General features: G+C 37.3%; 1 protein-coding gene and 1 long non-coding RNA gene across 2 annotated transcripts in view; one reads left to right on the top strand and one right to left on the bottom strand.

The window, feature by feature from the left end:
* The window catches only part of PIK3C2A (phosphatidylinositol-4-phosphate 3-kinase catalytic subunit type 2 alpha), a 192,084-nt gene that overhangs the window by 164,175 nt on the left and 247 nt on the right, over positions 1 to 27,662 (bottom strand). The gene's annotated exons all lie outside the window — the stretch shown is intronic.
* LOC141518300 (uncharacterized) lies at positions 1,956 to 27,198 on the top strand. The gene is made up of 4 exons (XR_012477150.1): positions 1,956 to 2,143; positions 7,126 to 7,205; positions 8,412 to 8,552; positions 24,695 to 27,198. It is a non-coding gene; the product is annotated as an uncharacterized LOC141518300 (long non-coding RNA).

Here is a 27,662-nt window from a genome sequence, read left to right as displayed (position 1 = left end):
TAGCTGGGTGACCATAAATAAGTCACAAAGAGATTACTGAATTTGAAATGAGAAGATATGGGTTCAAATTCTAGTTGTGATACTTGCTACTCGTGGTACTTTGGATAATTTCTTCATTTTACCAGACTAGATGGATGCTAAGGTCTCTTCCAACTCTAAATTGATTATCCATGACAAATTTCAATAAGCTTCAATTTTTTCATTTGTAAAATGAAGATATAATAATAATTGCAGTACCTACTTCATAGGGTTGTTGTGAGGATCAAATGAGATAATGTATGAAACTCCCTTTGTGAACTTTAACATGCTATTTAAATGCCAAACATTCTTCATTATTACTATTATTGATATTATGATTATTATTCTCACATGCAAATTATTATTGCTAATATACTGTGTTTTATTTATATCAACTAAAATATACATTGTTCCATTTCTTTTAGATTTTTCTCATTTTGATTCTTCTGAGTTGGGAGAGTTTTAGTATTAGAAACGTTGGGTTTCTATATGTGAATTTTTTTTGTCTGGTGCTACTTATTCATTACAGAGGAAAACTTTTATTTTTGGGGGGGGAGACAATTATGGGAAGGCTTAAAATAGTTTAGGATAAATTTGTAAAGAGAGCCCATGAACTTAAAATAATATTAGGTGGGTATTGATGGTGATGTTAAAAAAAAGGAAGAAAAGAGAATTAATGAAATATAAAATACACAGGAGAGAGCAGAAATTAGTTGAGAAGATGCAGATAAACAGGACATTTTGGATACTTTATTACATACTTATAAACTATATAAAATAGAAGATCAAAAGTTTATATGCAAGTCTATTATTCTCCTTTTTATATTCTGATTTTTAAAAAATTTTTTTGCAAGGCAAATGAGGTTAAGTGGCTTGCCCAAGGCCACAAAGATAGGTAATTATTAAGTGTCTGAGGTCAGATTTGAACTCAGGCCCTCCTGACTCCAGGGCCAGGGCTCTATCCACTGCACCACCTAGCCGCCTCTCCTTTTTATATTCTGATGAGGTCATGAGTGATGATGTTTGTTAAGCTTATAATTAAAAAAAAAGATGGGCTTTAGGGAACAGTTAACTGCCTCTAGGATGAAGGTTCTTAACTTTGATGTTATTATAGATCTCTTTGGCAGTCTCTAAAAGCAGAATAACTTTTTTAAACGCATAAAATAAAATGCCATATATTTGAATACAAGATTAAACTATTTGGGTCCTCAGTCAAGAACTTATATTCTAGGACAAAATAAAATCTCTTGCTTAACTTTTAAAACTTTTTACAAACTTGTTCTAACCTATTTCCTTCAAGTTCCCTAAAAATGGTGAAGCATAGTGTGGAGAGGGAGTTCCTAGGGATTAGGGATAGTCTGTGCAAAGTCTGTTGTTGTCATTGTTTAGTCCCATATGTCTTTTTATGATCCTATTTGGAGTTTTCTTGGAAAAAATACTGATTTGTCATTTCCTTCTCAAGCTTGGGGTCATCCAGTCACTAAATATCTGATGCCAGAACTGAACTCTGGAAGAAGAATCTTTCTGACTCCAGACTGGGCACTATATCCACTGGTAGCATCCAAATGGTAGCATCCAGCTACTCCACGCCAGTTTAGGGATTAGCAAAAAGAGTAGTTTGTTTGGAACTCAGAGATTTGCAAGGGAGCAATGTGAAATAAATCTGGAAAGTCAGGACAGAGTAATATTGTGATACCAAATGAAAATTCTGTATTCTATCCAAGAGGCAAGAGAAATCACTGAAGATGCCTGAATAGAGAGAAATCATTGACTGAGACAAATTTAAAAAATCTTGAAAAATCAAAAATATCAGAATTTTAGAATCATACAGTTGGAAGGAAATGTTGCAATAAGATATTCTACTCCTTACTAGTCACATGACCTTCAGCCTGACCTCTCTGATTCTGGTTTCCTAATTCATAAACTGATAGGATTGGACGTGAAATGTTACAGGACAGAGGAAATTTCACTGGAGGTTGACTCATACCAAATACAATTTTCTGGAGGAAAGCAAGGGTTTCCAAGCAATAAATACCAGGAAATAGTCCAGGAAAACTGGAGCTAGGGTTGGACACAGAATGATAAATGATGCAGAAAGCAAGCAGAGAATAGAACTATCTATTTGGTAAGTTTGCATGATGTCATCTCTAATGTTGATATTCCTACAGTCTTTGCTGGGTTTTCCCCCCTGCCTGTCTTTTCTGCTAATCCCCCTCTGCTAAACTGTGCTTTCTACGAGGTCTGCACAACTTTCCCCTTTCCAGGAAGCTTAGGAAGGCCACTGTGTTTATTGTTCATACAGATGCTTGAGGTGACAGGCATGAATCACATTAGTGGGATGAAGGTCCCAACCATGAAATATGAGGTTGCCTACCAGAATTGAAGTGTGGACTACAATAAGGTGATCATCTTTGATCTGAATGTTATGCTCCCCCTGATTAGCCCTTCCATTAGTAAAGTACTCTCAACGTTTCATTCTTAGAAAACCAACAATGTGCACTAAAGTTATCCTTCCATATCTTGTGGGAATGAGGGTGGGGGGATAAGGGGGAGGGCATTATGCCCCATGATCTGGAAAATTCTCCTAAGAATTCTTCTAGAGAAGAAGTCTGAATTTTTTTTCTTTTATGAAGAGTTTACAATATTTTACTGCAAAATTTGGATTAACAGCATATAAAACTATACACATATTTTATGCATTTCTGAGTTTCTGAACTTTGTGCCAATCTCCTGATTTTTCATATATGCCATCTTTGACTCCCACAAAACTTCCCTCAAATTCCCCTTTAATATCTTGTATCCATCCATGCTACATCGAAACCTTAATGGGGAAAGGCTCGATGTGGAAGGGATAACTGTAGACCCTTCCATTTCTAAATTTCCATACCATATCTCTCCTTGCTGTCTCAAGCCAAACTGTGAGAAAGCTGTTTATCCTTAATGCTTCCACTTCTTCTCCTTGTACTTCCTTCTTAAACCTCTGTGACCTGGTTTCTCACCTCATCATTGAATTTTTTCTTTCAAAAGAATGAAATGAGGGGCAGCTAGGTGGCACAGTGGGGATCATTTCCCCTTTCCTCTGTACTTTTTGTCACCCCTTTGGGCTATTGTTCAGACTATGGCTAGTTTTTTGAAAATACTTAGAGTGATAACCTTTATTTGCATAGTGCTATTTGGGTGAGCACTGGTCCTAGAATCAGGAGGACCCCAATTCAAATCTATCCTCAGGCACTTAATAATTACCTAGCTATATGATCTTGGGCAAGTCACTTAACTCTATTCCCTTGCAAAAACAAAAAGATAAAACAATTTCTTGAACTGAATGACTTTTTTTTTCTCAGTCCTAATTTTTATTTTTAATTTTTTTGTAGGATTTGATGCACCTTTTCCTCCTGAATGCTCTTTTCTCTCTGGGTTGTCATGATCCTATAGTCTGTTGGTTCTCCTCCCATTTGTCTGACTACTTTTCCTCAGAGTCTTTTGTAGGATCATCATTTATGCTATTGATACTAACTGTGGATATGTCTTAGTTCTCTTCTTTACTTTCTTTCACTTGGTGACCTCATTTTTTCCCCCAGCAATTCAATAATTATATCTGTGTAGATAACTCCCAAGACCATATGTCTAGCCCTCTTCTGGACTCCAGTCCTGTATCATGAACTTTCTGTTACATTATTGTTGTTGCTTTTTGTCCTTTGTTCTTGAAGAAGACCATCCATGACATGCAAATGAGTTGGATTTAAGTGAGGATATTTCACAGCTAGATATCCTTAGGTATCTCAAACTCAACATGTTTAAAATAGAACTGAGCAGTTTTCCCTAAAAACCCATTTGATTTCCAAACTTTGCTATTTTTGTCAAGGAAATAGACAACTATCCTTTGAGTCACCGAGATTTAAAATTTAATTGCCATCCTTAACTTTTTACTGTCACATCTTTTTCAAACATACCCTTCTGTTTATTCACATAGCCACTAACCTGTCATCGATTCTTACCTGGACAAAGACAATGGCCTCCTATTTTATCTCCCTTCATTTTGACCCATCTCCCACTATATGTTAAAATAATTTTCATACAGCATAGGTCTAATCATATCACCTCCCTACTAATAAACTCCAGTAGCTTCCTATTATCTCTATATAATATAAATAATATAAACGCTGTTTGGCATTAATAAAGGCCTTTAAAATTTGACCCCTTCTTAATTTACCAGTCTTCCTATATATTATTCACCTACATGCTCACTATAGTTCAGCCATACTTATCTACCACTTACTGTTTCTCACATATTATACTCCAATTCTGGTCTCTATCCCTTTGCTTTTCTAATGTCCCATGTCCTAGAACTTTCCCTTTCAAGGTTACCTTGTATCTGGTTGTTTTTTTTAAAGATCATGTAGCTATTATTTATATGGTATCTCCCTCATAAGCTCCTTGAGGATATGGACTGCTGAATTTTATTTTTGTATCTACAAAGCTTAGCACAATGTCTCCTACAGTGTAGGGGTTCAATAAATACTTGCTGATTAACTGATTGATTTGTCACATTATACAGATAAGGCTGAGTCCTATAAAGCATAAGTTCTGAAAGTTCCTATTAGGATATCTAGTTGTGAAATATCCTCGCCCAAATCCAACTCACTTGCATGTCATTGCATCACCTTCCTATTCTCACAGTCTTCTTCAAGAACAAAGGACAAGTACTGGCTAACAGACAATGATTTTGATTATGATGTTTACCAAAGATCAGATTAGCTGTATTTGGAGAGGCCCCACACTGGAATGTTAGTGCTAGGATGAAGAATTTTCAGACATAGAAATTCATTAAAATTGCTTACTAAGGCTTAGTGGTTGGTATTCATGTTGATGGAGAGAGTATTCACATCAATGAAATCATGGGTTCAAGAAATAATAAAATACCAGTAATATAACAAGATTGACACAGTTGCATTATGATATTGTACCACAATACTGTTTTGATGATGAAAAGAATTTAGGATGCTAATTGAACACAAATAAGTTCATGTTCAAATCAAATAATTCAGGCTAAAAGAATATAACAAAAGTCAGTCAATAAATTGAAAAATACATTAAGTTAATAAAAGAGGCAGTTAGGTGGTACAGTGGGTAGAGTTTACATCAGGAAGATCTGAGTTCAAAGCTAGCTTCTGACAATTAAATAGTCAAAGGAAGATATAAAATGTTGCTGTGAGGAAAAAATGAGATTAATATTTCTAAAGCACTTTGCAAACCTAAAAACACTATATAAATGTAAATTATTGTTAATATTATTTTTATTTTAAGCAAGCTTCAAAGAATCATTATTATTGTTCCAATCTTTGGAAAGGGGTTACCAGAAGCCTGACACTTTTATATACCAAATCATATCAGTTTTTATTGTACAAGAGATCATCACAGACTTGTTGAACCACAAAAGGAGATAGCTCACACATACAAAGAGAGTCATGTAGGATGCCTCAGGAATGAGCAGCCTTCATGCTTCCTGTATATTCCCCAACTATTAAAATAACCAGAGGGAGCACCCCCCCCCCCAGCATTTTGGATGGATTCTCTATGGAGTATTTGTAAAAAGCCAAGATGAAATCTAAATCACTGGAGAAAGTACCTGAAAGCATGAGATCCTTGGTCCATCCTTATGAATAAATTACAAGCAGTATTCCCAGGATTTTAAAGTATGAATTGTCTCTATATTTATTATATTATTTCCTCAACTCTTAAGACAGGCACTACCAAATCTAAACTAAAGACTTAGACATCATAACACTAAAAGATGACATAGGATCCAGGAGTTCAAACTGCTATAATTTAAATTCCAGTAACTAATTTGATAATTGAGAAATCATCTAAGGTTACAGTCACATCATTTATAATGAGGAAAAGTGCCTAGAAATAGTTAAATATATCAATACTGGTCCATAGGCAGTGTGAAACTTCAAGTATATCCTATTTCAGAGATGAACCTAGGGGTGGAGATTACTAAGTGAGAGATTATTTAAGATTCTAAAAATATTACAGGAAAAAGAATATGATTCTTTTTTTGATTTATACTAATTACACATTTTTTTAACATTATCAATTATCACAAAGACCAAAGACATTAGGTCAGTATTAAAGAAGTGCGTCCATGCAGTCTGATCATGCAGCCCAAGTTGTCTCCCCACAGGGTCAGTTATTGTTGGGGGCAATGCCTTTGGTGAGTGCCACTTAAAGCAGAGCATGGCCCCCAACCATACACAAGATCTAAGTAGTTTGGGATGAGGGAGGGGGTATCACAAATGCTTGGAAAGGCATCTGTTCACAACTCCTAGACTCACAGAACCTGTTACTGGTGAGGAATCAGGGAATGTGATTCTTGAGGATGATTGGTTAGTTCTTGTCCTTTGTTACTGAAGAAGATCAAAACCACATCATTATGAGACAAATTACAGTGTGTCCACCTGTGGCTGATCAGGCCAATTTAAGCTTGGAACGATGTACCATGGATCAGGCATAAATAGTCCATGAGAACACCTGGGGTGGGTATACACCTTTGAGCTGCTTCAATGCTACCTTGCTCTTGGAGCGCAGCACCTTCTCTGATGAGGGCATGCCACGCTTGTCAGTTCTGTGCCAGTGTCTCCCATGCTGTATAATCAATTCTTTTTTTTAAGGTTTTCGAAAGGCAATGTGGTTAAGTGGCCTGCCCAAAGTCACACAGCTAGGTAATTATTAAGTGTCTGAGGCCGGATTTAAACTCAAATACTCCTGACTCCAGGGCCGGTGCTCTATCCACTTCGCTACCTAGTGGCCCCCTGTATAATCAATTCCAAAGTTCTTTAGAGACACTTTTAGAGTAACCTTGTATTATTTCTTCTAATCTCCCTTTGAGCACCTACTTAGTGTGAGTTCTCCATAAAAGTCTTTTTGAGAAGCATACGTTTGACATTTGAACAATATGTTCAGTCCATCATAATTTTGCTCTGTAGTAACATTTGAATGCTTGCCAGTTTTGCTTGAGAAAGGACCTCAATGAAGGTCAGCATAGCTCTACAGACCTTCAATTTGGTAATCAATGTAATACCTCTTCTCTCCTGTACTTTCTTTCAGAGCCTCCCAAACACTGAAGTAGCTCTGACAATGGCAACCTCATTATTAATATGTACTTCCCTAGAGAGTATGCTGCCAAAGTAAGTGAATTGTACTCAAAACTTCTCCATTTGCTGTAACCAAATAGTTCCACATATGGATGGTATGGTGCTGGCTGAAAGAACACCTGTATTTTCTTGGTGTTAATTTGGCCAAAATTAGCATAAGCAGTAGAGAATTGATCCATACTTTGTTTCATCTCAGCTTCAGAGGCTGTATTGAGGGCATAATCATCTGCAAACAGAAGATCAGGCACCAACACACCCTCTACTTTGGTCTTGGCTTGTAGCCTTTTCAAGTTGAATAATTTGCTAACAGTGTGGTAGCTGACCTTGATGTTATGTTCATTTTCTATGAAGGTATCTGATAACATGACTGAAAACATCATGCTAAAAAGTATGGGAGCAAGGACACATCCTTGTTTTACCCTATTGGTGACTGGGAAATCTTGAGAGCATCATCCACTACCCAGAACCTGGCAAGCGCGCCATCATGAAATTGACATACAATAGTGATGAACTTCTCTGGGAAGCCACGTTTTGACATAATTTTCCACAAACCCTCAGGACTGATGGTATCAAAGGCCTTGGTCAGGTCCACAAATGTGTACAGAGACCTCTGTTTTGCGCTTGGCATTTTTTCCTGAAGTTGTCAGGCAACAAACACCATATTATCAAGGTTTCCTTGACCCTTTCTGAAGCCACACTGGCTCTCAGGGAGATGACCATGTATTAGGTAATGGATGGATCAGTCTATTGAAAAGGACTCTGGCAAGAATCTTACCAGCAATAACTAAAAGAGAACCACTCCTGTGATTGTCACAGGACAATCTCCTAAAGGAATTCAAAATCTCTTCTTCAGTTGGAACTTCAGCTAGGGACTGAGTGACTTCAACTTTAGGTAAATGATCAATGGCTTCTGTTGATGGTCTGAAAGAACACTATAGAAGTGTTCAGTCCATCTCTTTAGAATCATGCCCCTATCTTAATCAATGTGGCTCCATTAGCACCAAGTAGTTGAGATACATCATGGGTCTATGACCCATAAATAGACTTCAGAGCATTATAAAAGCACTTTGATTTGTTACTATCTGCATAAAACTAAATTTCATCTGCTTTCATACTGAGAAATTTTACATCTCTCTAAGTTTCACTTATATTTTACTTTTGAGGGAATTAAATGCTGCCTTCTTAATGATGGACTCTCCTGCTAGTAAATCCTGTGAAGTTCTCATTTTTTTCATTTAGCAGCTTCTGTATTTTCCCATCAATTTTCACCAAACCAGTCTTGATGTCTGTGAGTGCTGTGACCCAGATGAACAAATGCAATGCTGTACACCAGATCTCTGAAAGCTGCCCACCCTTTTGCTGCTCCACTGTTTGTCAACTGTGAGTTGGCTCAACTTTCCCTCCAAATTAGTAACAAACTATTCCTGCTCAGAGACAGACTCTAGGGGGCAGTTAGGTGGCGAAGTAGATAGAGTATCAGTCTTGGAGTCAAAAGGACCTAAGTTCAAATGTGGCCTCAGACACTTAATAATTATCTAGCTGTGTGATCTTGGCATGTCACTTGACCTCTTTGTCTTGCAAAAATAAAAAAATAAAAAATCAGAGAAGTACTCCAATCTCTTGACATTAATTCTTCTGATGATCATTTTGCCTTGGGGTCTAAATGAAGGAATACCTGGAAAACTTTAATATTTTCATATGAACCTTTATGGGAATATTCAGTCATTACTTGACTTTTAACTAAAAGAACTCTAAAGTATTTTATTTTTGGAATTATAAAAGTTTGTTGTTTTTACTCATTTTCAGACATATCCAATTCATTACTTCAATTGGGTTTTCTTAGCAAAGATACTGGAGTGGTATACACTTTACTTCTCTAGCTCATTTTATAGATGATTAACAGAGGAAACAGGGATAAGTGATTTGTCTAGGGTTACACAGCTAATAAGTGTCTGAGGCCAGATTTGAATTCAGGAAAGATGAGCCTCCCTCCAAGTACAGGGTTCTATCCACTGTACCAACTAGCTGCCCTAAAAATTTAATAGTCATCAACAACTAAAAACTAATAACAAAAGGACCAAAAAGTTTATATGCATAAAAACATAACCAAATGACCTATAAAGACATAATAATGTAGTAGATGGAATTATGGTTTTGGAGTCAGGAAGACCTGGGTTCAAGTACTACTCATCAATTAACTATTATTAATTAATGCACATTAGTAGAGGATACTCCCACAATGGGAGTTTCCTAACTGATGACATTACAAGATCAAGCAAATTGGTTAAAGGATGTAACAACAAAAGTAAACATACACAAAATACATTCCCTTTCTAAGTTTAAGAATTTCTCCATGCTTCCACCTCAATAATTATAGGAGGGTAACCTAGAATTAGTTTATCAGAGGTATGAACTAGATATATAAAAAAAGGCCTAGACATTTTTACTGAAGCAAAGGCATTAGCTAAGGAGAAGTTAATCAAAGGAAGTATAAAAACTTTTCAAGCTATTAAATGAAAGCAAATAACATCAGGAATAGGAGCTTATGAAATATATAAGAAAACTAGCAGAAAGCTACAACTCAGGAAAATTGTGTGTGTCTCTGTGTGTGTGTGTGTGTGTGTGTGTGTGCGTGTGTGTGTGTGTATGTGTGTGTGTGTGTGTGTGTGTGTGTGTGTGTGTGTTCTAAACTTGAACACTTTTCTTTGCACCATTCTGTTTGTACTTGTGGAAGAATGTGTCCTAAGTTTTTGGGCAATGTTGGTGTACTATAAACTAATTTATATTAATTATTTAAATGAAGCAATGATTGATACTAAGGAGAAGTAGCAGCTGCTTGGTGAAGAGGTAATCAGTAGCTACCAACTGATTAAGTGATATTTAGAAGCCCACCAGTGGGAGCTCATGAGCAATACTATTAGATTTTCTAATTCCTCAGGCTTAATTCTGGAATCCTAAGGAGAAGAATAGTTGCTACCTCTGAGAACCCAACTTCTATTTTATTTCAGTGAGTGAGGCATAGGGATGTAGGCCAGACCCAAGTGTAGTGTATCTGAAGTTTTGCTCTGAAGTATTTTATAACTATTCTAAGAGTTATATGCCCTACCAATGGAATATAATCAATTATGGAAAGGAAAATGGCATTCTTTTTAGTAGTTATCTAATATTAAAGAGAACAAATCTGGTGATGGAGAAAGGTTATTTTGAGATGTTCTACAATCTGGTCAGGAGGGCCAAATACATTTCCATAATCAATCCCAAGGGTTGGGCTAAAATTTATAACTGTCCCCACTGCTTCAATTGATAAGGAATTACTTCCTTTCAGAAGATATCTATATGGGGCCATTAACTGGCTTATAAAGTTGGAAATCTGAAAGATTCCATCTTTCTGAGGTCAGTTCTGATTTAGGACATTTCCTAGCTTGTGTGATCCTGGGCAAATCATTTAACCTTGTTTGCTTTAGTTTCCTCATCTGTGTTGAACTTAGAAAATATCTTTGCCAAAAAAACCTCAAAAAGAGTCACAAACAGTCTGAAAAGGTGAACCATAAGAAGGAGATATAGTTATTCCCTGGAAAATGAATTTTGAGTTAATCACATCATTTTATCTTTAGTCAACCTGGGGGAGCTAGGGAAGCTACTTCTGAATGAAATGGAATATTCAGAAGTAAAGTCTACTACAAAATTTTCAATTCTTGCTTCAGCTGTAGTTATTCAAAGTCACTTTTCTGGGCTTGGTTTACTAAAAAAAGTACATTGCAACTACAGCTTTTTTTTTTTTAGATTTTGCAAGGCAATGGGGTTAAGTGGCCACACAGCTAGGTAATTATTAAGTATCTGAGGTTGGATTTGAACCCAGGTAACTCCTGACTCCAAGGCCAGTGCTCTATCCACTGCTCCACCTAGCCTCCCCTGAATCTACAGCTTTATAAAACCTACATTTTTGCTTGTATTGGTAGTATGATTATTGCTATTATTCAATCATGTCCAACTCTTTATGATGTCATTTGGGGTTTTTGTTGTTTGGTTTTGTTTTGTTTTTTTTTTTTGGCAAAGATACTAAAGTGGTTTGCCATTTTCTTCTCCAGTTCACTTTATAGATGAGAAAGCTAAGGAAAACAACGTTAAATCATTTATTTGTCCAGGGTCATGCAGCTAGTAAGTATCTGAGATTGAAGATGAACTCAGGTTTTCCACATTTCAGGCCCAGCATTCTATCCACTGAAATCACTTAGCTGCTTTTAAATAAGATTTAAGAACATACTATTAATGTGCTTACAAATTTGTCTTTTTTCATCAAAAACATGTTAAAAACCTAAGAAAATTCACTTTTGAATTGTTGACTTTGGAGATTCAATGGTGGTAACATACTTCTGAGACTCTGATCTCAGCAGCATGTTCTTCAGTTAACACAATTATAGGTATAATGATCTGGGTCAAGAGGATTAAAAAGAATTTCTCTTTTTCATTTCTTAAGTTTTTTCATTCTTTGGTCCAGACCTATGATTTCCACTGGTAGAAACTCCTTTCACTGATTCAGATCAACTCCTCTGTACCTTATAGTTTTAAAGAGAAATCTAAAGCATCAATCAATTAATTATCACTCATTAAGGACTGCTTATATGCAAGCATTTAACATACAAAGACTAAAATAAATATAGCCCTTGTGCTGAAAGAGCTTACATTTTATTGGGGCAACAATATATATGTACAAATATATATATATATATATATATATATATACACACAAATACACACACACACATACACACACATACACACATATTTGCAAATAAAGAAAAAGTGATTTTTTTTGGGGGGGGGACCTAGCAGCTGGGGAGGGGATGTCAGGAAAGGTTTCTTGTAAGAAGTGGGATTTGAGCATTTTAAAAATAATTTATTAAGGCAGTGGGGTTAAATGACTTGCCCAAGGTCACACAGCTAAGCAATTATTAAGTGTCTGAGACTGCATTTGAACTCAGGTCCTCCTGACTCCAGGGTCGGTGCTCTATCCACTTTGAGACCTAGCTGCCCCCAGATTTGAGCATTTTTGAAGGAAACCAAGAATTTTAAAAGGAGAGATTATGGACCTATCGTTTAGCATGGTTATAAATGTAGAATCTATATCAGATTGCTTTCTGTAAGGTGGTGGAGGGAGGGGAGGGGAGGGAAGGGAGGGAGAAAAATTAAAACTCAAAATCTTGCCAAAAAAATGATTGGTTAAAAATTGCTGTTGTATGTAGTTGGAAAAACAAATACATAATATATTTTTTAAAATAAAATAAAGTAAGCAGAGATGAGGAAGAAGTAGGGGAACAGCCTGTGAAAACATTATGATAAGAACAGAAAGAAAGCCAGTCTGTCCAGCTCAGAGAGTGAGTGAAAGGGAGTAATGCATAATAAGCCTGGAAAGATAGTTTGGAGTCAGCTTTGTGACAGTCTTTAAAACATTTGAAACCAGCTCTTCCTGACTCTAAAGCCAGCCAAGCTCTATTAATGCTGCCATGTTGACTTTCTTTGATCTTTAGGAGTATTGACTGATATCACAAGATTCCTTGGGTTGGCAACATTTAGTACCTGAGGTTCTCTAGAAAATATCAATTGTTTTCACAATTCTTTTGTGAAAACATGCCATTTTGACTGGGTTGAATTTATAAAGAAGAATGACTCAGATTGAAGAAGCTTACTTTTTCTTATGTTTTTCCCTTTGTGTGTGTGTGTGTGTGTGTGTGTGTGTGTGTTAGAATTTCAATATCCTTTGATAGCTTTTTTTAAAATAAGAAGCTTCTTTTTTCTAAATACTTAAAATACCATTTATATCCTGTCACTTTCTTGTTTAATAATTTATTAGGGCACTTTCTTGTCAAAGTTCTTTATAATCTCATCTCACTCTGCTGGGAGAAAATGGCTATGCTACAGGTCTGGGAAGGGAAAAAATCCAGGTACTGAGGTTTGGATCATTTGAGTTGCAAAAATATATTCACCACAGTTCTATCCTCTAGAGCAGCACTGAGGAAGGAGGGCCATTGATCCTACTTTTCAGGGGCAATCAGGACTGCTGGCAATTAGGCAAATTACTAGTGTACATGGAGGTATATGCTTAAGGCTTTTTATCAGTGAGGAGCAAGAGAAGTGTTGACATCAGTGAAAAGAGTAAGATGTACAGAGGGAGTTGTACTGTCTAAAGACCAAGGATAGGAAAAGCAGTGGGACTAGGTCTTCAGACTGGGAAAAGTGCAGTAAAGACTATTTTCGTTGAATCTCTTTCTGAAAGGTGATCATAGTTTATTCCAATGGTCACAGGTATTTGCCTCAGTTTTGGCTTATGGTTTAGTTTGCGAGCATGTCCATACAAACACCTATACAAGAACAAGTGATGATGAGAGTGTGAATTCAGATCTAGCCTGGTACTGATTTTCTGAATCAACCCAGCTGAACTTGTTGGTTCTTATTCTAGAAGAAAGGTGCCTGAATAAGGGGTATTAAGACAACTTGACCCCTCATCTTGCTATCACCCTTTCACTATTCCTCAATTCCCCACCTCTATCCACTCAAGCTGGGCTCCTCATACTGTTTTTATACTTGCTGTATTCTGTGGGCTTTTGTTTACTCTTGCAGTCTTTGTATCCTGGAATGCCCTTCTTCCCATCTTTCCATATGGCATCAATATTAGTTAACAATTATAGTAATAGCATTTACATAGAACTGATTAAATGCTAAGCTCTTCACAAATATTATCTCATGTAATCCTCACGATAGTCCTGGGAGTTGGATGACATTATTATTACTCCTATTTTATAGCTGAGGAAGCTGAAGTGAGGTTAAGTGACTTGTCTAAGGGTAACACAGTTAGGAAGTATCTGAGGCTGTACAGTATTTGAATTCAGGTCTTTCTGATTCCAGGCCTAGAGCTCTGTTCACTGTGCTAACTTTCCAACAGGCCTGACTATTCCAGTTTACTTCTCTCTCTCCTTTCTAAACATCTTAGACCGAAATTAGTACCATAGTTTTTTCATATGTGTTATTTTTGTCTCTAAGACAGTTTCTCTGCTTGAGGGGCCTCAACCATATCATATACTTGATTATCTCTTTCATAGTAGCACAGGACTAAGCTACAGTAAGTGCTCAATTAATTTTTGTTGCTGTCAGTTTCTGCTATGTCTGACTCTCTGCCACCCCATTTGGGGTTTTCCTGGCAGAGATAGTGGAGTGATTTGCCATTTTCTTCTCTAGTTCATTTTCTAGAAGAGGAAACTGAGGCAAACAGGGCTGAATGACTTGCCCAGGGTCATGCTATTACATAAATGTCTGAGGCCAGATCTCATCTCAAGTCTTCCTGGACCTGAGCACTTGGGTGCTCTATTCACTGTGCCATCTCGATGCCCCATAATAAATGTTGATTAATTAATGACTTCCTTTTGATCTGGCTCCTTCAATTTAGGAAAGTGATTTTGTAATTGAGGGCATTTCTTGCTCTAACACAGATCCCATCCTTTGTTATCTTAGTAGATGGTTTTCAGGAATTGCTATAGTTGTGAAAATTAATTACTTGGTAGCCAAAAGTGGTGAAAAACCTCTCTAGTTCATTTCAGGACTCTTACCTAGTTTCATATTTGTGATCTAAAATACGAAGAAACCTCTAAGAGTTACAAACAACTTAATGAGAATGGCTGAAAAAATTGTGATATATCAATTTAATGGGATATTACTATAATTAAAAATTATGAATATGAGAAAATCAGAAATATGGTCAAACTTGTTTGAACTGATATGAATAAAGGAAACAAAACTGGAAAAGAGCATACATTATGAAAGCAATAATGTAAATTAAAATAGTACAAAACAGCATCAGAAATCAGACTAAAGGCAGGGACCAATTTTGATTCCTGAGGACTGATTCCCTGTCTTTCTTTAGTACAGAGGATGGAAAACTATGAGGCAAATGGTGAATATTCTGTCAAATGCTCTATACTAGCATAATGGGAAGTAACTGGCATAAAAACTAAAAGGCACAAATAAAACATTAAAAAAAACCAATTTCACAAAAAAGAAAAAAATAACTCAGCTGGGAAGATCAAGGTGCATTCTAGCCCTGCCTCTAACCCATGGTAGCTGTGAGATCCTGAGCAAATCCACCAACCTCTCTGTTTCTCAGGGAATTTCATGCCACTATCCTTTGATAGAAGGGATTTCCTCATTCAGCTTTCTCTTTACAAATGAAATCACAAGATTGATTTCATCCCATCACTGAACATAGGAACTGGACCTGTGATTGCTTTGCTAAAGGAATCTCTCCAAAGGGGAAACTCCTTCTACCAGTGGAGATTATTGGTACTTTTTTTTTTTATAATTTATAGCTTTAGCTTGTAGCCAGGTGCACTCAGAGGTTAAATGACTTATGTAGGGTTGCATGGTAACTTTGGTCAGAGACATGCTCTGAATTCAGGTCTTCCTGGATTCAGGTGTTGATCCATTATATGACACTGACTTTGTTATTCAATGCCCTTATTATAAAATTGTTCACCAGTAAAATATAGTAATATTTATTATAGAGACAAATGAAACTGGGTGTGCAGTCAAAAGGCATTAATCAACCAGAATCTCTTCTTTCTTTTTAGTCTCTCTTCTTTATGCCTAGCTATGTTCTAGCAACAAAAAAGAAAAAATGCTAAAAAGGAAGAGGTCCTGGACCTTCTTCATTTGAAATCAACAGGTGACTAGTGAATGTAGGCCTTATTCTTTGTCCTAATATTTCCATTTTAGCTGAAGATTGAAAGCTATGCCTTCGTAAGTTTTGAAAGGAAGATGAACAAACAGGAGGAATTGGGAGTAGAGTTTTTGCTGGTTTTGGAGGGTTTTTTTTTACAGTGAGTTGGTTCAGCTTTGAGGCTCAAGGAAAGAGGAGTCAACCTTTGGGACTCAGTCCAGTCGTAACTGAGATAAAGGTTCTTATAGCAGCAACACTACATTTGGATTGAATTTGATAGGACTAAAGTTATGTAGAAGCTGCATTAAAGCTGAGCTCACTCTCCCCAGAGAACAAGAGGAGGGTGTAGTGGGAGAGATGTTGGTATTTCTAGTCTTACTATATCTTTGAAGTAAATATTCTTTTCTAACAACTTTTTTGTTTTGTTTTTGCAAGGTAATAGGGTTAAATGATTTGCCCAAGGTCATAATGCTTATTAAGTGTCTGAGGCTGGATTTGAACTCAGGTCTTCCTGACACCAGGACTGGTGCTCTATCTACCTAGCTGCCCATCTAACGATTTATTGATGTTAATTGGTTAAATGAGATTAGGAGTATTACCTCTCACCAGGATGGGAACTCAATCTGATACCTTTAGGGATATCTTAGGGATACCCCCTAGAACTCTGAGAGGGGAGGTGTATTTTTTCTCACTCTTATAGTGAAGTTAGATTAATTGCTACTTGAAGAGAAGCATGTTCTGAATTGCTGGGGGTATATATAATTGAAATAGTTTCTAGTGATGAACTTGCAATCATGAGTAGTAAAACAATATAGAATAAAGCATATTGAGGAAAACAAGTTCAGCTGTGGTGTGACATCACTTCCTCTAATTACATGCTTATCTTGTTAGGTCACAACTGATCACAGCATAATAACTTGGTTAAAGATTTAATGTTTGGGAGTAAACTGTCAAAGAGAAGTGATATGAAAATACATCATATTTATTTCCTATTAAGAAAAAATTTTTCTATAGGAAGTATTGATTATTTGTTGGGTACAGATTAGTGTTATCTCTTTAAAGAGTGGAATAATTCCAAATAACCTGAACAAAGCACACAAATGAAGTCTAAATATTTTGAGTTCTGGTCAGTTCAATTATTAGAGGAAGTTTCCTCACTTTGTAATTTTGCTTTTATTAGTTAAGCTGACAATGCTCTCTATTATTGAGTTTTATCCAATAATCTTATGTGGGCTGAGAATTTATTTTTAAAGTATAACTTATTTAGATCCCCACAGAGAGTTGGGAATATTTTTTCTTTATCAGATTTAGAAAAATTACTTTGAATTATAATGTATCATGCTCCAACAATATACAGGGTGAGAAAAATTTCTCTGACTTTGTAATCAGAACTACAATTCTGATAATTTATTCTCCCCCAAAAGCCTAATGTTGATTACTTATTGAGGCAACATTTATTTAGTTTAATACAATAAACATTTATCTGTCTGTTTTATGTAGAACATTGTATTAGGCATTGAGAGGTGAATATAAAGTTGAAAAAGGAACGGTTCCTTTCAAGACTTATTATTTATCAGGGCAGCAGATTTCTGTAGTCTGCCCTTGTCCCCTATCTTCCCCCCCCCCCCAATGAAATATTGTCTCACTGAAAACTATCTCTGGTTCAAGGCATGCTTTGTATCTGCATCTATTTAAAACTGCTTATGAATTCCTTCTGATATTTCCCATTTATAAGACCAACAAAAGGAAACATTAGTTCAAAGACAAAAGGATCTTCTTAATATAGTAAGGTAAAGAGCAAGGAAAATCCTCCCCATGTGACTCATACACACAAAGATATGCTTGCTTATAAATTCCCATACCACTGGTGGTAAAGGGAATACAGGAAATGAATAGTGAGCAACTAGTCAGTCAACCAACATTTATGAAGGGCCTACTAAGGTGCCAGGTACTTAATGTAACTAAGAAACCTCCCATGGAAGGAACATCTGTAACCAGGGTAGCTCACATTCCTGTTGCTACATCTAAGCGGAAAAGCTTCCCTGCCTTGCGATCCTGTCATTTGTTCCTTTCTCTGCCTCAGGCCAGGTGCTAGTAGCCCCTAATGGGTTACTTCCTTTGCTGTATTGTCACCTGTTGGTTGTCCATGGCACTGATGTTTACTGCTTCTCTACTGAGCTACTCTCACTAGCTCTCCATCGAGCTGCTCTCAGCTGTTATCTTTAGTTTTTCAAACATAACCTGAAGTTGTTATATGGGTTATTTGCCAAAGGAGAGGAACTATTTTGCGAATCAGACCCACAGCTGTTCCTGGCCTTACAGCAGTTTGGTGTCTAATGTGGTATACCTTCCATTATGCCTCTGGTTGCTAGCCTTGGTTCATCAAAATCACCCCAGGAATGTGACTTTGCAATATTGTAAGGGTGCCTCTCTTCATGTACTACAGTTGATACTTTGTCTACATTTTAAAAGTTCAAGAATCAGGTTTTGTTGGTATGAATATAAAATCATACTTCAACTGCTCAATGATATGGTAGATTTTAATAGTCACTATGACAGAAAAATTAATTATCAGGCCAACTTGGTGATGTTCCTATATGAATTTAAATATGTTCATCCTCAGATAACAGACATACAGACTTATATTTAAACCTTTCCAGCTTCACAGGACTTGCCAGAGCTTATTTGCTGCTGGCTTAGTGTGAAGAACTCAGGATCACCTCATTATCACAATGAGGCAATGATGTAGAACTTTAATGTATAATGGAGATGCAACACATGTGCAAATAGCTACAATGGAATATAGGTGCATGAGAGAAAGAAAAACAAAATACTTTCATTACTTGTTCACTTCAAAGAAAGGATGAGGATAATGGAGTGATAAATATGTTGGAAAATATGTTTCAAGAGAGGTCAAAATGCTGTAGACTACTATACAGAATCTATATGCCTATAGTATATAATATCAAAGTGTCCAGGAGTTCTGGGCACCAAATAACCAAATATATAATCAAAACTTAAATTGACTATGTTTAAATAGACATCAAACAATTCTTTACTGTGCTAGTAGGAGTCATTCCTAAATCAGCTTCTGTATACAGTCAGATCAGTGACTTATTAAAAAGAGATCAGTTTATACAAAACTAGAAAAAAGATATAGTGTGTAAATAACTCAAGTACAATCTAGAAAACTAGAAATATCAATTGATTAAAAATTGTTGGGTTCTTTAAGGCATTCTTAGATTTTATTCCTTTTAATATTAAGCCATTGATCCTGAAAAATGAAGAATGAGTATAGGAATGGACATTAATATGGATTATAATGATTTCCTAAAGAAATTTTAACATATAAATAAATGGCTATAACAGGAAAATATAAAGAATATAAAAAAATGTTTCAATCAACAAACACCTGATCTCCTTGCCAAATGGAGAAATAATACCATCAAAAGCAAACATAGGTTGAAAATATAAACTTGTTTGTACAATCTTATGGAGAAGGATGGGTGCGGGGCAGCTAGGTGGCACAGTGGATAGAGTGCCTGCCCTAGAGTCAGGAGTACCTGAGTTAAAATCCTTAATAATTACCTAGCTGTGTGGCTTTGGGCCAGCCACTTAACCCCATTTGCCTTGCAAAAACCTAAAAAAAAAAAAAAGAAGTTTGGGTGCAAGATTCTGAGCAGTTATTATTGCTTCATAAAACAACGAGATGAAAGGGGAAAAGTTTATAGGAAGGTTAGCAAGAGGTCCAAATATGGCAGCATTTAAGTATGAAATTGCAAAGAGGACAATGAATGAATGAAAAATAGAAAAGACTCATTCCCTATGATAAGCGGTCAAAAGATATGAAATCAGTTTCTAGAAGAAATAGAAATAATAGTCAAAAAATGCCTCAAATCAGAATTAAGAGAAATGTCAAACAAATTAACTCTGAGACAAGCCTTATATATATCAAGCAAAGGTGATAAAAGAAATAGTAAATGTTGGAAGGGCTTTGGGAAGATAGGCACACTTATATACTATTGGTGAAGTTGGGAATTGTTTTAGCCACTCTGAACATTTTTTTTGAATAATGTGAGAAAAATTCTTGACCTGTTCAAATTTTGATTCAATATTCCTACTCCTGGATGTATTCTCTGAGGAAGGCAAGGATAGGAAAAAAAGTCTTTCTATACCTCCTTACCGTACTATTTATTGTAGCAAAAATTCAAAAACAGAGTAGTTACTCATTAATTAGGAATGACTTAACATATTGTAGCTGAAATGGAAGATTGATTTCACCACAGGAAATGTAATAAAGAGAACTAGGAGAAGATTTGCATGAAATCATGCAAGGTAAAAAAAAAGACTCTAGAGAAAAACATATACAGATGTTGTAATTGAAAATAACACTAAAACTCAGGTGAATTTATAATAATAGTAATTAAAAAAACCCCAAAACAAACATGGTTCCAGAGATAGGGGTAGAGAGAAATCAGTATTTTTTTTAGGTGCCTATTATGTAGCAAGTACTTTATAAATATTATTTTACTTTCTCCTCACAACAACCCTGGTGAGGTAGGTGCTATTATTATCCCTTTTTCACAATTTTTTTGAAAAATATTTTATTTTTTCCAATTACATATATAATTTTTAACTTTTCTTAATTTTAAGCTCCAGACTCTCTCTCTCTTTCTCCTCTCCCAGACCCCCCCCTCCCCCAGCCGCTTTCCTGAGATGGTAAGCTATTTGGTATAGATTATATAGCCCATTTTACAATTAAGGAAATTGAGGCAAATAGAGGTTAAGTGACTTGTCCCGGATCAGACAGGATTATAGATTCTGAGGATGGATTTGAATTCAGGTCTTCCTAATTAGCTTTATCCAATGCTGCCTCCAGCTAGAAAAGAAAGGATGAAAAATATATTCTTCTTTTTAAAGAAGAGATGTGAAATATCAGGTACATAATATCATATATCATGTCAGACCAAGCTGCTTTGCTGTTCAGTTTTTCTGAATTGTTTGTTATAAAGGAAGATTCAGTGCAGATTGAGGTTATGAGAATGATGGTGGTAGTAAAAAAAATCATCAATTAAAAAAAAGATGATAGGATTTCTATAAGAAATTTTCTCTGGGGGCAGCTAGGTGGCACAGTGGATAGAGCACCTGCCCTGGGGTCAGGAGAACCTGAGTTCAAATCCAGCTTCAGACACTTAGTACTTACCGTGGGCAAGGCACCTAACCTCACTGCCTTACTCCCCCCTCAAAAAAAAGTTACAGTGAGAATAGAACAACTATTTTCAGATTTTAACATTATAGTCTCCAATGTGCTTCAAGAAGGAATGGAACTCAAGATATCAAAGTAGGGAATTAATAAATTAATTAACATTCATTAAATACCCACTCTGGGCCAGGCAGGCATGATGCTGGACCCTGAAGAAACAATGGTAAGAAAAGAAACTACCCTCAAGAAACTTAAGAATAGGCAGCCATGAAAATAGATAGGTAGACACTGCAAAAGAACATTGAATTGATCCTAGAACTGAATGGAAGGAAAGGAGTAGGCTGGATTGCCTTGGGAATTGTATATAGTGCTTTTAGTCATCTCTAAACTTCTTAAAACAAAGGTCTACCTTTTAATACCAATATTCTTCCATCAAGGTTGGGGATGTAGCTCAATGGCAGTGTACATGCTTTGCATATATGAGGTCACAATTTTGATCCCTAGCATCTTCATTAGTTTTGGGGGGCAGCTAGGGGGTGCCCTAGATAGGGAAGCCTAGAGTAAGGAAGACCTGAGTTCAAATCTATCCTTAGGCACTTACTAGCTTTGTGACTCTGGAGAAGTTACTTAAACCCTGTTTACCTCAGGTCCTTATTTGTAAGATGGTGACACACTAGAGAAGGAAATGGCAAACCACTCTAATGTCTTTGCCAAAAAAATCCCCTGGATGCATAGAGTTGGAAATGACTGAATGATGATGATTCTTCCCCCAATGATATATGGCAATGAGTTATGGAAAAAGCACTTGATGAATTAAAGTTGAAGGTTACTTAAAAATCCATGGAGAGGCACACAGTAAGCACAGAGGTTTCAATGTAATAAGTAATTATGTGATTAGGTCAAACACACACACACACACACACACACACACACACACACACACACAAACACACACAGAGCCAAGAGTGGAAGGCTCCATCACACTGGGTAGCTCTCTTGAATTGGCATAATGGAAGGAGATGGGAGATGGATAAGTCCCATAGGATGAGCAGGCATGATGTCTGGGGGGAGTATTATATATGAAGTATGATTAAGGTCTATTCCAATAATCTATGCATTTCTTTTTTTTAAAGCTGTGTACTTTTTTAATGCACATCAACAAGATCACAGATTTATCTAAGGAAAGCATCTTAACCTGAGGCCGATAAAGTTTCAAGAAGTTCTTGGACAGATTTCAGGCAATTCATGAATTTGGATGAAAAAAATACATTTTTATTTTCATTAATTATCTGGGTTAGACCTGACTCAGGCTAGTCCCCCTAAGTTTGAAATTGTAATTCAATGAGATGACTGTAGATCATTGGCAGTCAATAAAAGGAGAGAGAAAAGGATATTCAACAAGAATAGTCTTTGAGGATTCTTCGTGTTACCTTAAGATAAGAGAAGTTTCAATGCCTGTGGTACCCTTCCTGATTCACCTCCAAAGTATTAGTGACCACTCTTAGCACTTTGTAGCTATTCTATACTCAGATGACCAGGAAATGATGTAAAAAGTTTCACACTTTGGTACCAATGGCTTTTAAGGGAAAAAAACTGGCCCATCTAATATGGAGGCAAAGGTTAGGATATTGCTTCTACCACATGCTGGGGTGATCTCTTGTTCTCTTGAGGGAGGCCTACATAGTTTTAGCAAGGGTCTGATGACTGTAGGTCAAAGATAGGAAGCTAGATTGAAAGTAAAGAGATTTTACTGCCTGTTATAAAATAGGTTCTTGTTAATTGCAAATTTAGATTGCTGGAGCACACAATGGCCTTTCAGGCCCCCTTCAAAGGGTAGCTAGAGATTGGTCTTGGAATCAGAATAAAAAAAAAGTCAGACATTTGACACTTAACTAGCTGTATAACCCTGGAGAAATCACTCAGTCCTGATTGTCTCCCACCCAGGACCATCTAAGTCCTCCTGGAGGAGAAAGGGGGCTGGTGACCCTGCACAGCTTCTTTTACTCAAATCCAATTCATGTGCTTGTCATGGCATTAACACCCTGATGTTTCAGCCTTCTTCTATAATGAAGGACAAGGCCTCAGCATCAAGAATACACAGTCAATCAGCAACATTTTGCAGTCAACCTAGGACAGAAAAGTAAAGCATTTCACAGGTGAGGGAGACAATAAAGAGAGCAGAGAATCAGACAAGGGAGAAAAAGGCAATATTTAGACCTAAAGTGGCAGGATTATGAGGTACCATTCCCTGTTTAAGGACAAAAGACAAGAGTTCAAATACTTTTACAATTTTGAAAGTAGTCCTTGGCAGGTCCCTTATCCAAGAACAGCAAATACTTGTTACAGGAGTGGAATCTACTTCACTGTGTGCTTGCAAAAGTGTTAGAGACTTTCTATTATTAGAACAGCAGTTGGTTGGAGTATTTCTACATCACTAGTCTAGCAAGATGAAGTGAAATCATTGTGGTTCTTATTCCCCCCCCCCTACTAAACTCTAACTGCAATTTAGCATTTCCTTCAATTATGAATGTAAGCAATGAAATATTATGTTGAAAAGGAATGTATAGCATTTTTCAGATACATAAAGGGGCCAGAAAAGACATCCTTTAGAAGGTGGGATTTGAAAGAGATATAGAAGGCAGCAGTTCTAAGCAAGGTGATAGAAAATGGAGTATATTGTGTTGGAGAAAGAACAGTAGAAGGCCAGTGTAATGGGAAAGAAAAGTAAAAAAGTAGGGAAGAATAGTGTTGAGAAGGGCTTTAAATGCTAAAAAAAAAGTGATTCTATATTTTGTTTCACCTAAATGCATATATATCAAACTGCATCCCTTTAGCACCACAATGAAATAAAATTCAATAGGGATCCTAGAAACATAGATTTAAAAACTAATTGGAAACTAAATGATCTAATCCTAAAGAATGAGTGAATCAACAAATCCTAGAAACAATGAATAATTTCACTAAAGATATTGACAACAATGAGACAACATACCAAAATTTGTGGGATGCAGAAAAAACAGTACTTAGGGAAAAATTTAGATCTTTAAATGCTTACATTGTTAAAAGACAGAAAAAGTAGAACAACAAATTGGGGTATGCAATTAAAAAAACGGAAGAACAAATTTAAATCCTCAATTAGACAACCAAAATAGAAATTCTGAAAACCAGAGATGAATAAAATCTACAGTAAAAAAACACCAACCATTAAACCAATAAATAAACTGTTAGTTTTATGATAAACAAAAAACACCACCAGTAAGACAGATAAAACAATGGCTAATTTGATATCTTCTTGATTCCAAGGCCAGTGCTCTATTTACTGTGCCACCTAGCTGCCAAAGAGTTGAAAGGACCTGAGTTCAAGTCCAGCCTCAGACACTTGACTCTAGCTGTATAACCTTTTTTTTTATTTTTAAGGTTTTTGCAAGGCAATGGGGTTAAGTGGCTTGCCCAAGGCCACACGGCTAGATAATTATTAAGTGTTTGAGGCCGGATTTGAATTCAGGTCCTCCTGACTCCAGGGCCGGTGCTCTATCCACTGAGCCACCTAGCTGCCCCACTAGCTATATAATCTTGAGTAAGTCACTTAACCCTGATTGCCTCTCATTTCAGGGTCATCTCCAGTTGTTCTGATTCATATCTGGCCACTGGACCCAGGTGGTTCTGGAGGAGAAAGTGAAGCTAGTGACAGCACAGCACCCCCTTACTCAAATTCAATTCACATGCATGTCATGGCATCACTTCCCTGATGTCATGGCCTTCTTTGAGAAAGAAGCAATGTCTCCAATAAAAAGACTCCGGACCATTCCCAAAAGGTAAATTATCCTTTACGAGACCTGGACCACTCCCAAAAGTACAATTTAAGGAGAAACTGGAGCATTTCTTGCTCTCTCTTATTGTCTCTTACCTCTCTGACTTCTAATGCAAAAGTTAATCAGTTTCTGGCCAGCCTGGTTAAACTACGGTGCCCAAAACCATGTGGCCTTTAAAGAACTCTTTAACTATATCTCCCTGTCTTTTGTGTTATGACTTTTTGATAAATCTGTGTTTTCTTTTAACATCTGCACTCCAGGGTCAGAGTCTTGAGGTCTTCCCCTGAAACTAGTCAATCAACTGACAATGGGTATATATGTTAAAGTCTCTTAGTAAAAGATCAAAAGTTGAGTCACAGAGAGACTATAAATCAGATTATTGAATTCACTGAGGAAGGAAGGAAAATATCATTAGAATTAGTAAATAATGGTTACTAGAATCCTTATTGGCAATAAATTTGGATTAAAAGAAGCATGCTGAGTAATAGGGGTAAAGAGATAATCTGGAAATGGTAATGGGAAATAAGGAGTATTCTGATTTGCCTAACTGGACTAGTGTGTAGGACATTTCAATGTGGATTATTTTATCACGATTTGACATCAACCCCAAAATGCAAGGCAACAAGGCCTCTGGAATGCTTTCCCCCCCTTAGCTTAGTCTATCAGTTTCCTTGATTTCCTTGAACTAAAATTTCATATTTAGGAAGACTTTCCTAATCTCTCTTAATTCTAGTGCCTTTTGTTAATTATTTTCTATTTGTCCTGCATATAGCTTAGTACATATAGCTTATCATATAGTTTGTACATAGTTGATTGCATACTGTCTCCCTCTTGGTTTATGAGCTTCTCTCCTTGAGAGGAGCTGTCTTGTTCCCTTTGTGGCGCTTGCTACATAGTAGATGCTAGATAAATGCTTGCTGACTGACTTAGTTCATCCTCACATATAAAGGGTCTTGTAAGTGATAGGAGAAAATGTTCTTCAGGAATTGCTCAAACTAGTCTCTGTTTTCCACTTGTGAAAACCTATTAAAAGCCTAATTTACAACAAAACTGAAAATGTTAAGATTTTTTTCTCCCCTAAAACCATTTTCAGATTCCTGGGAAAGGTGACAAAGGAGGAAAGGCCCTAATTAAGATGAATGTAATCTAGAATGATGACATAAAAATTATCTGAGGGTCCACTGCTGGCAATCAGCAAATCACTAACACAGAGTTGGGGCTACAGTTTTTTTAATGCTAGAGCACAGGTTTCCCTGGTGCAGCAACCTAATATAGGATGTGAATACAGAAGCAACATGGGGATTATGGAACATTATAGAAAGCAGAAATAGAGGCCACCAGAGACACACGGCACCATAGTTCTTGAAAGCTGTTGAAAGCCGTTGTCAAACATGATTGAGACTTGCTTTTCTTCCCCTCCCTTTTCCTCCTGGTGACTTATTCCTCTCCATTTTTGAGAGAGGACCTGATTTGCCTACTTTCATTCCCTCCTGGCTGGACTTCTGACTTTGCAGGTATGAATAGTCAGGCTCAGCTCAAGAACCTTTCCTCTTCCCCCTGTCCCCATTCTCCCTCCATGGTGTATTGTTTTGTAAGCTCCAGGTCTTTCTTTTGTGCTTATATTTATAGGCCCATGTTTAGAACAGTGAATTGTTACTAAAAAATAAACATTAACTGCCTATGTGCCTAAGCAGCTCAGTGGATGGAATGAATGCTTTAGAGTCAGGAACAGCTGAGTTCAAATCTGACCTCAAACATTTTCAGTATGATCCTGGGCCAGTCGCTTAACTTCTGTTTGCTTTAATTCACTGCAGAAAAATAGTATTTTTGCCAAGAAAACCCTACGGACAGCACTGGTTTGCTCTGATCCACAGGACCATGAAGATGCAGGCATGACTGAAAGACTGAATTACAATAATGTGCCAGACACTATGCTACCTGCTAGAGATACCTAAGGGTAGTCCTTGCTCTCCTGGAGCTCAGAATCCGATAGGAGAGACAGGTGAAAGAATAAGGAGCAAGTAGGATAAATAGGGAATAATCAATAGAGGAAGGTGCTATAATGAAGAAAGGTTGAGAAAGGCATCCTGCAGAACATTTAGTTGAGTGAGGCTTAAAGGAGATGAAGAGGGAGAGTATTCCGGGCATTGTTGCCTTGTTTTGTGGTATTTTTGTGGCACTGAAATGAGATCATCCATATTAAGGTGCCTTGAACACTTGAGAGAGTATACAAAAGTATGCTATTATTACCACTATTGTTTTTTGCATTGGGGTATGAGAGAAACCCGTCCGAGAGTGAAGTCTTGCCCACTACATATTCGAGATGCACAACGGAGCCCTTCCTCCTAGTGCCATACTGCCAGAGCGGAGTGGCACATCGGAGCTCTAGTACCCGGGCTGTATAAGGGCATCGCGACGTGAGGAAGCGGGGGAGCTGGCAGGCCAAGGCGCAGCCGGGGGAGGCCGGGATGGAGCAGGTCGGCCGGGCCCTGCCGGACTGGGGAGCAGCGGGCCCGGCCTGCAGGGCCGCCAGGGCTCCAGCACAGGCCCGGAGGTCGGCCCGACAGAGCGGAGGAAACTCGAGGGCCGGGCGGCGATGCCCGAGGGAGGCCCCGGGGCGGCATGTGGCCTGCGGCGCGGGGAGCTGCGGGACAGAGGCGGGCTCCGGGGGGAGGGCGGCGGAAGGGAGAAGCCCAAGAGGAGGGGGCTCACCAACAGCGGGGTCTCGGGGGCGGAGCCTCGCGGAGGGGGCGTGGCCTCGGGGAGCG

The sequence above is a fragment of the Macrotis lagotis genome, chromosome 3, assembly GCF_037893015.1.
Source record: "Macrotis lagotis isolate mMagLag1 chromosome 3, bilby.v1.9.chrom.fasta, whole genome shotgun sequence".
NCBI lineage: Eukaryota > Metazoa > Chordata > Mammalia > Peramelemorphia > Peramelidae > Macrotis > Macrotis lagotis.
This window is presented reverse-complemented; position numbering and strand designations above follow the sequence as displayed.